The sequence below is a fragment of the Sebastes fasciatus genome, chromosome 20 (genome assembly GCF_043250625.1).
Source record: "Sebastes fasciatus isolate fSebFas1 chromosome 20, fSebFas1.pri, whole genome shotgun sequence".
Classification (NCBI taxonomy): Eukaryota; Metazoa; Chordata; class Actinopteri; order Perciformes; family Sebastidae; genus Sebastes; species Sebastes fasciatus.
In genome coordinates this window covers 343417-357500 of record NC_133814.1, presented here as the reverse complement: position 1 = coordinate 357500, position 14084 = coordinate 343417, and the positions used below count along the sequence as shown (strand labels likewise).

Below are 14084 nucleotides of genomic sequence, written 5' to 3'. Positions count from 1 at the left end.
TGAGCTAACTAACAGAGATATAAACAGCATTATTTACCTGAGAGAAACCGTCAGGAAAACCTGGAATCTGGACCGCAGATGTTCATCATGTGTCGCCGATTTCTGATCAGATTCCTCCGGTAACGTGCGCTGGGTGAAGTTTCTGGTTTATAAACTTTAAAGTGGTTTATAAACTTTATTCTAGCTGCTATCTCTCCACTCGTCTCTCTCAGAGAGAGAGAGAGAGAGCTTCTCCGGGAGGGAGGGGGAGGGTGACGCTGTTGTTGAGGACGTTTGATTGACAGAAAATGCTGACCAATCAGAGCAGAGTGGGAGGAGACAGAGGCTACAGACACAGAAATCAGCACTTTTGGAAATGGGCTGAAACAGAGGTTATAGAGACATGCTGGAATGCATGATCTGATTGTTTTTTTGAAAAAAAAACTTCAGAGACATGGTTTGGAGGTGTCTGAGACCTATAATAACTAGTTTAAATGGAGTATAATATGTGTCCTTTAAAGTGCTTTCTCTGTTATTTGTAGTGTTGCTCTATAACATATTATGGGATGTCTATAGTCTGGAATCAACAGCATCCAGACAGACAGCCCGGTACACATGCAGAGCTGAGGTGTGTAAGCTCTTCATTCAGGTTTTAGGAGCAGAGTCCCAGTCAGGATGCTCCTACATATTATACAGCAGGATAAAGAGATACATTCTGAATTTATACATTGAATAAAGATGCTAGCAGATATTGGGTTTGGGGGTCCTCCCCCAAGAAAATGTGGAGGTTTTTGACTTAAAACTACACATTTACATCATTATGGACCATTATTATTACTAGTTAAATTATTATTTCATTATCCATCACAGTCGTCGTCGGAACATTCAATTCTTCTGAAAATGTTTGACCTGTAAAATCATATCCTATAAATCAGAAGGGCAGATTCAGAAAAACCTTGAAATAATGTTTCATTAATTATATTTGTTCACAAATAAGAAAAATGATGACTAACAGTTATAACAAACACTTACTTTATTTTTAAAGGACGTGAACATTGTATTGATAAATTACAGCATCAAACCTGGACCTGCTGTGCTTATTGAAGCCCTCCAACCCCTATCTGTGTGTGCAGAGTTTTTCTATGAAATGCATGGTCAAATGAGAATAATGAAGAAAAAAAAAGATGCAACTCTTGTAGAGAATGTAATGTGTTTAACACATTGTGAAAAGAAATGTTCTTGTTTCTTCTTTTTCTCTGACTCTCTGCAGATCACTGACCAACAAGGAAAGACTCAGAGACCGGAGTAAGAACGTCAAGCTGCAAATGTCCCAACAGGAAGGCAGTCTGCAGTCACGTCACTCAACAGTAGCAGCAATAACAAGGATTCACTGCCCTAACATGTTTCAACGCAACATTTTTCAACAATTTTGCAACTGAGTGGTGCAATGAAAGAGAGAAAAAGACAAAGACAAGAAAACTAAATATCTGGTACCACCTGCTGGTCAGAGTCAGAGGAGATGAAACACTTACTCATCTGCACACTGTTATCTATTCTTTTTTTTCTTTAAACTCAGGAGAGGTTGAAGCAAAGCGTTCACAAAGATATGATATGGAGCATTGAGAAACAGCACTGACGCTTGTCTGACTGTGCTGTTGAAGGGCGTAGAGGGTTCTCCAGCCTATTATAACCAGTAAAACAACATGAATATTCAATGTGAAATGCCCGTCTTCTCCGGATAGCCCAGAAGACTCGCTGGCTGATTGTGATCCATGGTAGCTGACAATCGGCCCATTGCAGAGGGCCATAACCTGGTGCTTGTGTGCTGATGACAGTGTGAAGCGGCGGCCTCAAACGGAGCAGTAATTGGACATTACTCCTGCGAAGAGAGGCTAAAAGCATCTCTGCCACTCTTTGTGCTGACATCCCTCTTTTACTCTCATCACACTCTTCTCCATTTCCCTTCGCTCTGGCCAGCGCTCCTTTAATTGTAATGGCCTTTCTGGGAGTGTTAAAAGCAGCTCAGAGACACTGGACATCACTTTAACAAATACAAAGAGAACCTTCATCATTTACGCTCTCTCTGTCTGTGTGTTTGTGTCTATACAACGATAGACAATTAATCCACACCCAACACGGTTTGTGTCTATTGAGCCTTTTCACCCTTTTATGCCGTTGAGTGTATGTACATCCATCACATTGGGGACTGAACTGAAGATATTTGCAGTGTATATCCTTATGTATGTGTGTGTGAGTGTGGGTTAAAAAATCACCGCAGAGATCTTTCCTCTTTAGCTCCAGATGCTAGTGTTTATCTGTGTTAATAATGTAAGGGTGGCTTTAACAGCTCGCCGGTTGCTTTGTGCTATCACCATTAAGGCCAAGCTTTAATTTTTAATGAGGAAGGGAGCAAACTCTTGCAGCTTCACCAACATTAACAAATAACTATGGGGTGGAATTTCACCAATCGGCACGGATCAATCAGCCTGGAGCGATCAGTGTCACAGGTACAGTTTGGATTAGTTTGTGTCCAGAGATCAGTCGATACACATTGTGCTGAATGTCTCTCTGGTTGGATCAAGCCACTGCCTTGTTTTTGTCCATGTTTATTTGACCATTATGTACTGTAGAGTGGAGCGTGTCTATGTTCTCTGAGCCCTACGTTCCCTCAGATCAGTACCTTCGCTGGTGCCATGTCATTATTCCGACGGCCCTATTCTGAAAGCCCAATAAATGCTGAATGGACTTGCATTTATATATCTCCTTTCTAGTCTTCTGACCACTCAAAGCTCTTTACATTACATGTCAGCATTCACCCATTTACACACACATTCATACACACATTCATACACTGATGGTAGAGGCTGCTAAGGTGCCAACTTTGTCCATCAGGATCTAATCTAAATACTCATTCACACACCGATGGCTCAGCCTTCAGGAACAGTTTGGGGTTTGGGTGTGTCTTGCTGTGTGACCGTGGGAGCCGGGGATTGAACCACCGACCTTCCGATTGGTGGATGACCTGCTCTAAACCACAGCTGCCTACTAGTCCAAATAATGTCCCACTGGGCTAAAAGCCCATCTGTCCGACAGCCCATTGTTCCAAAAATACAACAAACAGAAGCACACGGCTAATTATTATGCAGAATGATGTCACTGGACCTTCCTGGTTGGGATTTTTTTTCTACTATGGCGAAGGCATGACCCGCCCTATTTTGCCTCTGATTGGCTTACATGATTTTCTTACCCTTAACCAATATCACTTTTCGTGCCTAAACCTAACCCACCCAATCAACAAAGGCAATAAGTACCAGCCAAACTGTCTGTCTGTTATATTGTTAGCACAATATCTCCAAAAGTTATATCCCGACTTCAACATGTGCCAAGGATGATGCTGACGGAACATCGGCTTGACCCCCTGTAGGTACTGTTCCTTCTGCTTCTGACTGATGGTGACTGGATATGGGACAAATGGAAAGTAATAGTGTAGGAGTGAGATTAATTTCCCAACTAGAGGAACAATAAGAGCTTCTATTAACCTCTGGGCAGAAGAAGACCCTCAACTTAATTGTATCATTTTGAGAGGACAAGTTTCATGAAGCTTCACAGGGTGCTAGTGACATCCACTTGTTTAGGAAACTCAGCACAGAGCTACAGGTTTCAGATAGAAAGGGTCAACAATGACCGTCTTTTACCAGAGTGGTTCTCTATTCCATGTGTGAATGAACGTTTGGACCTTGAACATACACACAGGATACAATGACAACGGTTGATGTCAGTCAACATTTAATACTGGCAAAAAACTCACACCACCCAGAATGTGACACTGTACTTCTTCTGTGAAAGCATTTATATCAAAATATCCATGAAGTCGGGGAAAAACTGAAAGTAAACTAGTCGCCAGTACTGCGGTGGAATCTACCTACAATACGCTCACTTCTGAATGCAAGTTGTCCTAAGAGGTGCACAATTTTGTACTTTTACCTTTACTTTCTATGTAACGTTGTTCTTGACAACGATGTCTAGAAGTTCAGGAAGAACCTGTGCAGTTCTCAGCTGCTCCAACAGTAGTGGCAAACTTCAACTTGCTAGCTTAGCTAGCCTACGTTAGGCTAAGACTCTGTCTAGGGGAGTCACTACAACTCTGAGTCGTAGCTGTGTCGCTAGATGGTGGAACACAAGCAGTTTCCTAATTGGTCTATATGAGATGACATGTAAAGGCATGCTAAGGTTTTGATGGGGATTAAAAGGAAAATCACACTGTTGGCATTCACATCAAAACACGTGCACCCATTGTTGTCTATGTAAGCCCGAACATGTGCAGTGAGTGGACAGCTCAGAACATTCTAGGTTGTGTAAATTGGTGAGAAGTCAGTGAGGGGTCACACCTGCTTCATTCACCCACTGCATCTGGTCGTGAGAATCGAAGTGCAAACTGCACTCTTTGGCTGAAGCTGCTCACTCACAGGGAAAAGGAAGTGTTTGCTTGAGGAGGCACATGACAGCCTCCACACAGAGACTGGGGGCTGTGGTGCACGGGGAATGGCCACTGCAACTGGGAAAAACAGGAGGGATGCAGTTTTGGTCATCATTCCTGTTGATTATTTTAGTTTTACCACACAGACACATGAGCATATTACTTCTACTTCCACTTTGTTCATTAGGTTTAACTGGACTTGATTCATACCTGTCTAAAAGGCTTTGTTGCGATTCCCTAAAGACTCACAAAGCTGTGGGTGGCAGTGTCCATGTATGAACAATGAAATTGCTACTGTATGTAGAAGTAAATAGAATAAAACAACTACCTATATAAATCTATCCCAGCACAGGTTGAATAAAAACATCAATGAATGATAATTAGGCTTTTCCTGACCCCACAGTTCAATGGAAGGCCAATATCGACTGCATATATCGGTACACATCAAACACAGTTTTTACCACAGCGGCTCCAGCACCGTATCACCAACACACATCTCATCATGGAGCTTCAAAGGAGCCGCAACTCTCTCCAACAATGATCCTCACACAACTTTCCAATTAGCTGCCATGTCAGTGTGATTGGGCTGCAGAGCCTTGATTGGGCCTGAGGCCTGTTGACGAACACTGATAGAGGCTAAACCAGGCCAAGATGTAATTGATATTATGAAGAGGCTGGATGAACTGTGCATATGTGTGTGTGTGTGTGTGTGTGTGTGTGTGTGTGTGTGTGTGTGTGTGTGTGTGTGTGTGTGTGTGTGTACTCCATCTTATTATGTGTATTATAAGTTCCTGACACTCCTTTGTGGCATATATTGATTAAATAGAGTTTTACTATATAATATTTGTGTTGTGTGCTGTATGATGTTTCCTCTAAGATATTCAAATCATAGTTTTTTCCATTGATAATTTAATAAATGTATGTATATAATATCATAATAAATCCACAACGTCTTCCCAATCCTCATCCTTTTTGTCTGTGTAGTCCTTTCTGTTAAAGCCAAAATGTACTGAACCCAATGTGAAGCACTCAGAGGCATCTTAATAGCGTACCTACCTACCTAGCGTCCATACTGTAGGATGGAGTCAGATGTGAGCCGGTGGAGTGGTGCAGAGGCTGCTGAGGAACCTCATGGACTGTCTATATTTCCATATATCTAAGCTGGTTGTGATTGATCTTTCCTCCTGCTATTAGATTGGTATTGATGTGCCGGTAGGACAAATGGCCACACCTACAGCCAGGGTCACGCTTCAGAACCTCAAATTTAATCAAAATAATAATACATTTTTTATGATCAAGCTGCATGGAGGTTTGGAAGCGAGCGCTGAGTTGCAGGAGAGTGCAGGGTAACATTAGGACTGAGCATTTACAGCCAGCATTTATGAGTCCACACTAAAACACACCGTGCACGCAGTAGAAACTGGGAAACATAACGGCAAAACACTTTGTGTTTAAGATCCAAAAGCTACCAGTTCACCCAACACGAGGCTTGGTCTCAGCCAAACAGTTAACATTTCTGAGTATTACAACACGTCTCTGCATGATTTACAGCTGCTTCTACATCTTCTGACAGTTCTTCTCATTCGCGTTGGCCTGATTCTCAGATGAGAAAGCAATAAGTTCAAATCTCTGAACAATTAGTTTGTTGTTCACAACAGATTTGGATTTCTTATTCATTCAAGCAAATTGCACGTGTTTTGGAACATGTGCACAAGAGTCAGTACAATAGTCTACAATATGCACAATAGCCACTTGTACATGTCTGCTGATCAAAACTGATAAGTTGACTCTTAGTGAGATTGTCTCACTCTTCACAACTTCTAAACACTCTTTCGTTAGAGCATCATGTGCTAAATGATCCATTCAATCATCAAAATCTGTCAGACATGCATGTAGAGTATATTACATCCATATCTATGACATGCTGTTACGTACTGTGAGGAGCTACAGTTAGTTGAACCACGGCAGGTTCTCTCATTGCTGCAGGGTTTGTTTTTTGGTATGGATGTTCATTTTGTGGCAAATTTTCTTTTCACTGTAAATGACTTTACATGAAAGATGAAAAATGAATGTAACACAATGCTACACAAATACATTTACTGTATAAACACACATGTACATATCCTGTTTCTGTGTACTACAGTATGGACTTTTCCCAGTAAACGTTGACCTGCTGTTGAGATGGGAATCTAAAAAGGTCAGTGTGATACACAACAGCATTCAGCTAGACAGGACTGACATTCTGGTAGAGTACAGTAAAGAGTCAGTGTCAACAGGAAGTAGACAAAACAGGGATTAGTACAGATTACTATATAAGGAACATTTCCAGGGTTGACTGTCATGGTGAAAAAACATGTAACCATGTTGACCAGTCCGGCTCACACCATGACAGACTTTTCATTGTGGTGCCGTTGGCCAGTTTACTGACACAAGAACTGCTTTAGAAGCATGAATGAAGTGTTTTGGGTGAGTTACTACCTTTATAGCAGACATGTATTAGAGACGTGATGTCCCATCAAACAGTTGAGATAATTACACTTCAAATTTAGAGAAAGTTAAGACGAAGTGAAAAACTGTGAAATAAGAGTGCCATCCTTTCTCCCTTTCAACAACCTTGAAGCCTTTCTTAACCCAACCTTCTTCTAATCTCTGACAGGAACCCAGTGAGAGGAAGCATGTACACACACACATTTCAGATAAAAAAGGCCAATATGACCAGCTGTAAATAATATTTCACCGATGCTAGTGCTGAATAATAGATACCAGGGTCTAACAGGAACTGTGGATGTGTTCACCCCAACAGACCTGGTCAGGCTGAGGGAGCCTTTCTGCTTTCATTATTACACAGGAAGGAGAGAGGGAAGGAGAGAGGGAGGAGAGAGGGAAGAGAGCGGAAGGAGAGAGGGAAGGAGAGAGGGAGGAGAGAGGGAAGGAGAGAGGAAGGAGAGAGGGAAGGAGGGAGGGAAGGAGAGAGGGAAGGAGAGAGGGAGGAGCGAGGGAAGGAGAGAGGGAAGGAGCAAGAGGCATGGAAGAGATATAGATAGACAGATATATACAGTAGATAGACAGATAGATAGATAGATAGTTAGATAGACAGATAGATAGATAGTTAGACAGACAGACAGACAGACAGACAGACAGACAGACAGACAGACAGATAGACAGATAGATAGATAGATAGATAGATAGATAGATAGATAGATAGATGAACAGATAGACAGGTAGATAGATAGATAGATAGATAGATAGATAGACAGGTAGATAGATAGATAGATAGACAGGTAGATAGATAGATGAAGAGAAGGAGGGAGAGAGAGTGCAGCGGCGTGGCAGAGGCAGGCAGAATTAAAGAGGCTTTTTTGTGGCGTTTAATATCCATTCATTGGCTGGACTGCTGACACAGTGAGAGCACTGCGCTCAGGATTTATAGCCACTTCTAATGGGCATGCCCAGAACCAAAGCACTGCAGTCAGCACATTCTCCCTCTGTGCACACACTCACAAAGACAGCCCACTGAGCACGCACACACACACACACACACACACACACACACACACACCTGGGTAGCTGTGCTATAGATGTCTGTGCACATGTACTCACTGGATGTGGAAACGTACAGATGTGGTCCTGTCATGTGATTGTATGCAGCAAAGTCAGTGGTGCGCTCGCACACACACACACACACACACACACACACACACACACACACACACACACACACACACACACACACACACACACACACACACAGACCTGCCCAGCTGGGGGGTCTCCATGTACGGCCGACTGGTCGGAGAGAAGGAAGGTTTTTTGCTGCCCTGTTAGACAAGAAGAGAACAAAGTGAAAAAGGTTAGCCATCAGAGACACACGTTAGCATCAACCACACAGAGAGACGAGACAGAGACAGGGACAGGGACAGGGACAGGGACAGAGACAGAGACAGAGACAGGGACAGGGACAGGGACAGGGACAGAGACAGAGACAGAGACGTTTTAACTCACCACTGATTCGTGTGAATGCCATCAGACAGAGAGTGTAGATACATATGTAGATAGAGTGTAGTACTCGGCCATTATAGCCTACTGTTAGTTTTCAATGTTGGCACATAGAAATGAATGAATTCACCTCTTTGAAAATGACTGAGAAAGCTTTGATGGGAAATTAAGTTACATTTTTACATTACATTTACAGTATAACACAAACAGTTGCCAATTTATTAGGTACACCTAGCTAAAATTAACCTAGGCTTTAGTTTGTGGTGCTTGTGTGTTCTATTGCAGTGTTGGGCATACCCCTCAGATAGACGGACAGACGGACGGACATACGCTGTGTGTTCTATTGCAGTGTTGGGCATACCCCTCAGATAGACGGACAGACGGACGGACATACGCTGTGTGTTCTATTGCAGTGTTGGGCATACCCCTCAGATAGACAGATAGACGGACGGACATATGCTGTGTGTTCTATTGCAGTGTTGGGCATACCCCTCAGATAGACGGACAGACGGACGGACATACGTTGTGTGTTCTATTGCAGTGTTGGGCATACCCCTCAGATAGACGGACAGACGGACGGACATACGTTGTGTGTTCTATTGCAGTGTTGGGCAGTCAAAGTCAGGGAAGACTGGGCACAAACACAGGTGGGACGGCCTGGAGGCGTGGACCAGAGCATGGTCCAGAGCATGGTCCGGAGGCGTGGTCCGGTGGCGTGGTCCGGAGGCGTGGTCCGGAGGAGTGGTCCGGAGGGGTGGTCCAGAGCATGGTCCGGAGGCGTGGTCCGGTGGCGTGGTCTGGAGGCATGGTCCGGAGCATGGTCTAGAGCATGGTCCGGAGGCGTGGTCCGGAGGAGTGGTCCGGAGGCGTGGTCCAGAGCATGGTCCAGAGGCCTTGTCCAGAACATGGTCCGGAGCATGGTCCAGAGCATGGTCTGGAGGCCTGGTCCAGAGCATGGTCCGGAGGCGTGGTTCAGAGCATGGTCCGGAGGCGTGGTTCAGAGCATGGTCCGGAGGCCTGGTCCAGAGCATGGTCCGGAGGCGTGGTCCAGAGCATGGCCCGGAGGCGTGGTCCAGAGCATGGTCAGGAGGCGTGGTCCAGAGCATGGTCCGGAGGCATGGTCCAGAGCATGGTCCGGAGCATGGTCCAGAGCATGGTCCGGAGGCCTGGTCCAGAGCATGGTCCAGAGCATGGTCAGGAGGCGTGGTCCAGAGCATGGTCCGGAGGCGTGGTCCAGAGCATGGTCCGGAGGCATGGTCAAGAGCATGGTCCACAGCATGGTCCGGAGGCCTGGTCCAGAGCATGGTCCAGAGGCATGGTCAAGAGCATGGTCCACAGCATGGTCCGGAGGCCAGGTCCAGAGCCGTGGTCTGGAGGCGTGGTCTGGAGGCGTGGTCCGGAGCATGGTCCAGAGCATGGTCCAGAGGCGTGGTCCAGAGCATGGTCCGGAGGCGTGGTCCAGAGCATGGTCCGGAGGCCTGGTCCAGAGCATGGTCCGGAGGCCTGGTCCAGAGCATGGTCCAGAGGCATGGTCAAGAGCATGGTCCACAGCATGGTCCGGAGGCGTAGTCCGGAGCATGGTCCAGAGCATGGTCCGGAGGCGTTGCCCCCGCCCCTCCAGAGAAGCGAATGAGGTGTTGGCCTTAATTGACAATATGAATGAACCACAGTTAAACAGACAAATACACAGGACGGTCAGACGTGGACCATAACAGCTGCACTCACAGTATTCGCTCTGTGTCTTGAGCGGTGCAGTAAAACCCATAGACCCAGAAAGTAACAGTTAAATCCAGAGAAAAGCTTCTAGACCAAAGGTAGCCATTGCCAGTGGCCGACTACATTTAAACACATCATGGTAACATTCTGAAATAGCTCCTTGTTCAATAAAAGAGCTGAGATACTGAAAAGCTATTTGATTCAGAAAGCAGCAACGCTACCACCAAGCTACTGAGAAATGTAGTTAACTAGTAATGCTGCTACTGCCCAACACTGCTATTGCATTATAATGACAAGTGTTTATTAATAATTTATACCAGTATGGGCAGACTAAATATTAGAAACACATCTCATTATAACCTAACACAATTCAACAGCACCACAAACTACATCCTCCAATGTTCATAACGTTGAATCAACACCTCTCGGAAACAGTTTCAACACAAATCGAAAATGATGACCTTCATAAAGGATTCATAGGCCTGTTGAATCAGGTGTCCCTAATAAACTGGCAACTGTTGTTAAAAATGCTTAGTTAGGTTTGTTTACTCAAAAATGTCAGCAAGTAGTCCATCCCAGTCTCCCCGAGCCCACGCTGACATTATTGTGTTAGCCAAATCACAATGCCCGATGATTCATATTTATTAATCAAGTACAGTCTCCACACATATTATTAAAAGACAGAGATTAAAATGTCTCGTCATGAATCAGTAATATTTATTGTCATTTCTTAAGTCCATTAAGTCCTTAAGTTCTATAAGTCCAATTGATTTTCACCACAACAGAAAAGAGACCTGTAAAAGAGACAACTGCTGCTGGTGGCTAACAGGCTTACAGGCCTCTGTCAGAGCAGCAGTTTACAGTTGAGGACATTACAGCATAAACAAATATATTAAAAAACATTTTTAAAATATCCATATTTGTTTTTGTTTGGATGAAATTCAAATGACTTTGCCAAGAGAGGACCTCTGATTATTTCTGATGATACATCTCCAATCACAGTGGAATGAGTTCATAATTCAGAGATCAAACTGTGTTACTACCGAACCCATCAGTGACCACAGCCTGCCTCAGTGCATTGACAGAGATTGACATTCATGTAATACCAAATCACATTAACATCTGGTGCTGCTGCACTTTCATCAGATATACAGTATCTACACACACACACACACACACACACACACACACACACACATAGTTGTATCTTCAAGACACAGCTGAAGAAAAAGAAGGAAAAGAAAGATGGAAAAACTAAAAATGACTTCTTTTGGGAAGTGCTCATGTAGCCAAACAGCAGCTGTGACGGCGGCGCTTGTTGGTGTTAGTCCGACAACCGACTAGGCGCAGAGGGGGGGTTAATGGTGGAGCGAGGCCTATTCGGATTAAAAATGCATGCAGCGTGCACAAGATGGCGGCAACTGTGTCTATGTGAGCATCTCTTAAATGGTTGGCATTAATCTGATATATAGCTCTAATCCTTCCAGTGGTTGGGTGTGTGTGTGTGTGTGTGTGTGTGTGTGTGTGTGTGTGTGTGTGTGTGTGTGTGTGTGTGTGTCTGTGTGTTATTTGTTTCAGCCTTGCTTGGAGCAGCTGACACCAAATCACGAGAAAAGAAAAGAAAAAGAAATGAGACTAAAGCACAGAATGCAGTAGAGAAGTTGAGAATAGAGGACAGAGTGTGTTTTATATGTGCAACAGACAGAAGTGAGCAGAGAGTGAAACAGCAATGAATCCATTCACAATAATGATGAGTTAGTTCAGCAAACAATAGCAAACAGATAATTAGCTGTCAGCAGAACGTTGCAGTTGCTGTGGTGTTTATCATGCACGCAGGAACGTACGCTGCCCTGCAGACATGCACACGCATATTGATGTTTGGAATAAACAACAGAGATGTAGGCTACAAGTTAAATCTGAAACTTAGAGAATAATAATACAGCAGGTTCAATAATATGATTCATATGATCGATGATATATAAACCTGCAACATGTTCAGCTGCTGCTGATTGTCATCACAGTGATCCACAATGGTGCAGTTAAATACCACCATAGTGCCATACAATTAAAGGTCCCATATTATGCTCATTTTCAGGTTCATTTTTGTATTTTGTGTTTCTACTAGAACATGTTTACATACTGTAATGTCAAAAAAAACTTTATTTTCCTCATACTGTGGGCCTGAATATGCCTGTATTTACCCTCTGTCTTAAACACTCCGTTTTAGCGCATTTCAACGGAATTGTGACAAAATTACAACAGAATTGCATTGCATTTTTTTTGCATGTTTTTTTTATTAAATTATTTTTAAAGTTTAGTTCAGTTAGAGTTGACATTTATGTTTAAGAATAATTGCGCACAATCTGAGAACAAAATGATTGCTTTAAATCTTCATATTGTCACATTGACATTGTGACAGAAATGGAAATGATGATTTTAAAGATAATCGTGTTTTGTTTTCTGGGGACACCGTTACAGTATATAACTGACCCCAAACCATCTCTATCACATGTATTACATGTCAACCTGTAATCTTATTAAAAGTGTGGAGCGCCCAGTGATACTTTGGCCAAACTTGTTTAAAAAAAATAATAATAATTGAACATAAACCATGATCTTTTTTCTAATCTTAACAAAGAGGTTTTGTTGACGAAGCCTAACCAATCGTTTCACATCATTAACCACGGGTCATTGTGCATTTCTGTGTGATAGGAGGCTGATGTGAAGCGTATTTCTGAAAAGTATTTTTAGTTCAGAAACGTCAACATTCAACGTAACCGTATTGTCAACTTAAATTTTTTTTTCTTTTTCTGGCGAGTGGGTCGGCTATGTTTACGGCTCTTCTAAACTTTTGTACAAAACATAAACATGTTTATCCCTCAAAACAAGCACATGAACAGAAACAGTTAAAAATATGATTTTTATCTGAGATTATTTAAAAAAGGTCAAATGATATTTCCACTGAGCTGCAGTGCCTACAACCATTCTAAATCTTTTTAGTTTAAATGCATTAGTTTTGTATCTACTCTTTTCACTTCTCTGATTAAATATGAAATGAATATTAGTTTAGGAGACGAGGGCCCCGGTGGTGCAGGGTCAGGGAGCAGCAGCAGTCACTTCTAAAATCTCTTGGAACCTGCATTGATCAGTATTACACACCAGCTGCGACACCAAATCAGGACAGGGGCGTAAAGTGGGGGGGCCAATGGCCGCTTCCCCACTTCCTAACCCCCCTTGCTCGGATCACACCTATCTTCAAACTCTGCCTTCATTTTGGTAAAGTACTCCAAACCTCTTCTGTGGTACCACCCGATGCAGTAGGAGTCCCCAGGACTCACACACACATTCACAAGGTGAAAACAATAGCAGCCACATGCTGTCTCGGCTGGTAACAATACTACTAATAATAATATGGATAGTAATAATAATAATAATAATAATGATAATAACAAAGTGTTCGGCATAAATCTGATTTGACACAGATGTAATAAGAGCTGGATGTAGTGGTCCAACACTAGTTACCACAGTGTCTGCACTCTGTAACAAGCTCATCTGTCATCAGTGTAATTAAAAGCGCCTCCTCACCTGTTGTTACTGCTGCTGCCTCTAATGAAATGCAGGAGGATAAATAACAGGTTTGTTGGTAGGTTGGGAGGAATTAAACACACTCACTCCAACTGACTGTCATGGAGATGATGTCAGATATCACTGAATGGAGGGATGTGATGTCATGACCCACCAACATTTACAGTGTGGCCCCTTTATCTGATCAACTGCTACCTTTGAAATAACATGTGATCAACTCGAGGAAAGGGATTACTTTAAATGTGTGTGTGTGTGCGTGTGCGTGTGCGTGTGTGTGCGTGCGTGCGTGCGTGCGTGCGTGTGTGTGTCAGGGCTGAGCACCTCGACTAGG

At 43.4% G+C, this 14084-nt stretch overlaps 1 protein-coding gene and 1 pseudogene across 1 annotated transcript in view; one reads left to right on the top strand and one right to left on the bottom strand.

Annotated features, from left to right (window-relative positions):
• Positions 1 to 8270, bottom strand: part of rbfox3a (RNA binding fox-1 homolog 3a) — a 417847-nt gene extending 409577 nt beyond the window's left edge. Inside the window, exon 1 of the mRNA XM_074620482.1 lies at positions 8210 to 8270. The gene's annotated coding sequence lies outside the window, so the exon portion shown is untranslated. The remainder of the gene's footprint in view (positions 1 to 8209) is intronic.
• Positions 1 to 14084, top strand: part of LOC141759010 (uncharacterized) — a 91066-nt pseudogene that overhangs the window by 26212 nt on the left and 50770 nt on the right.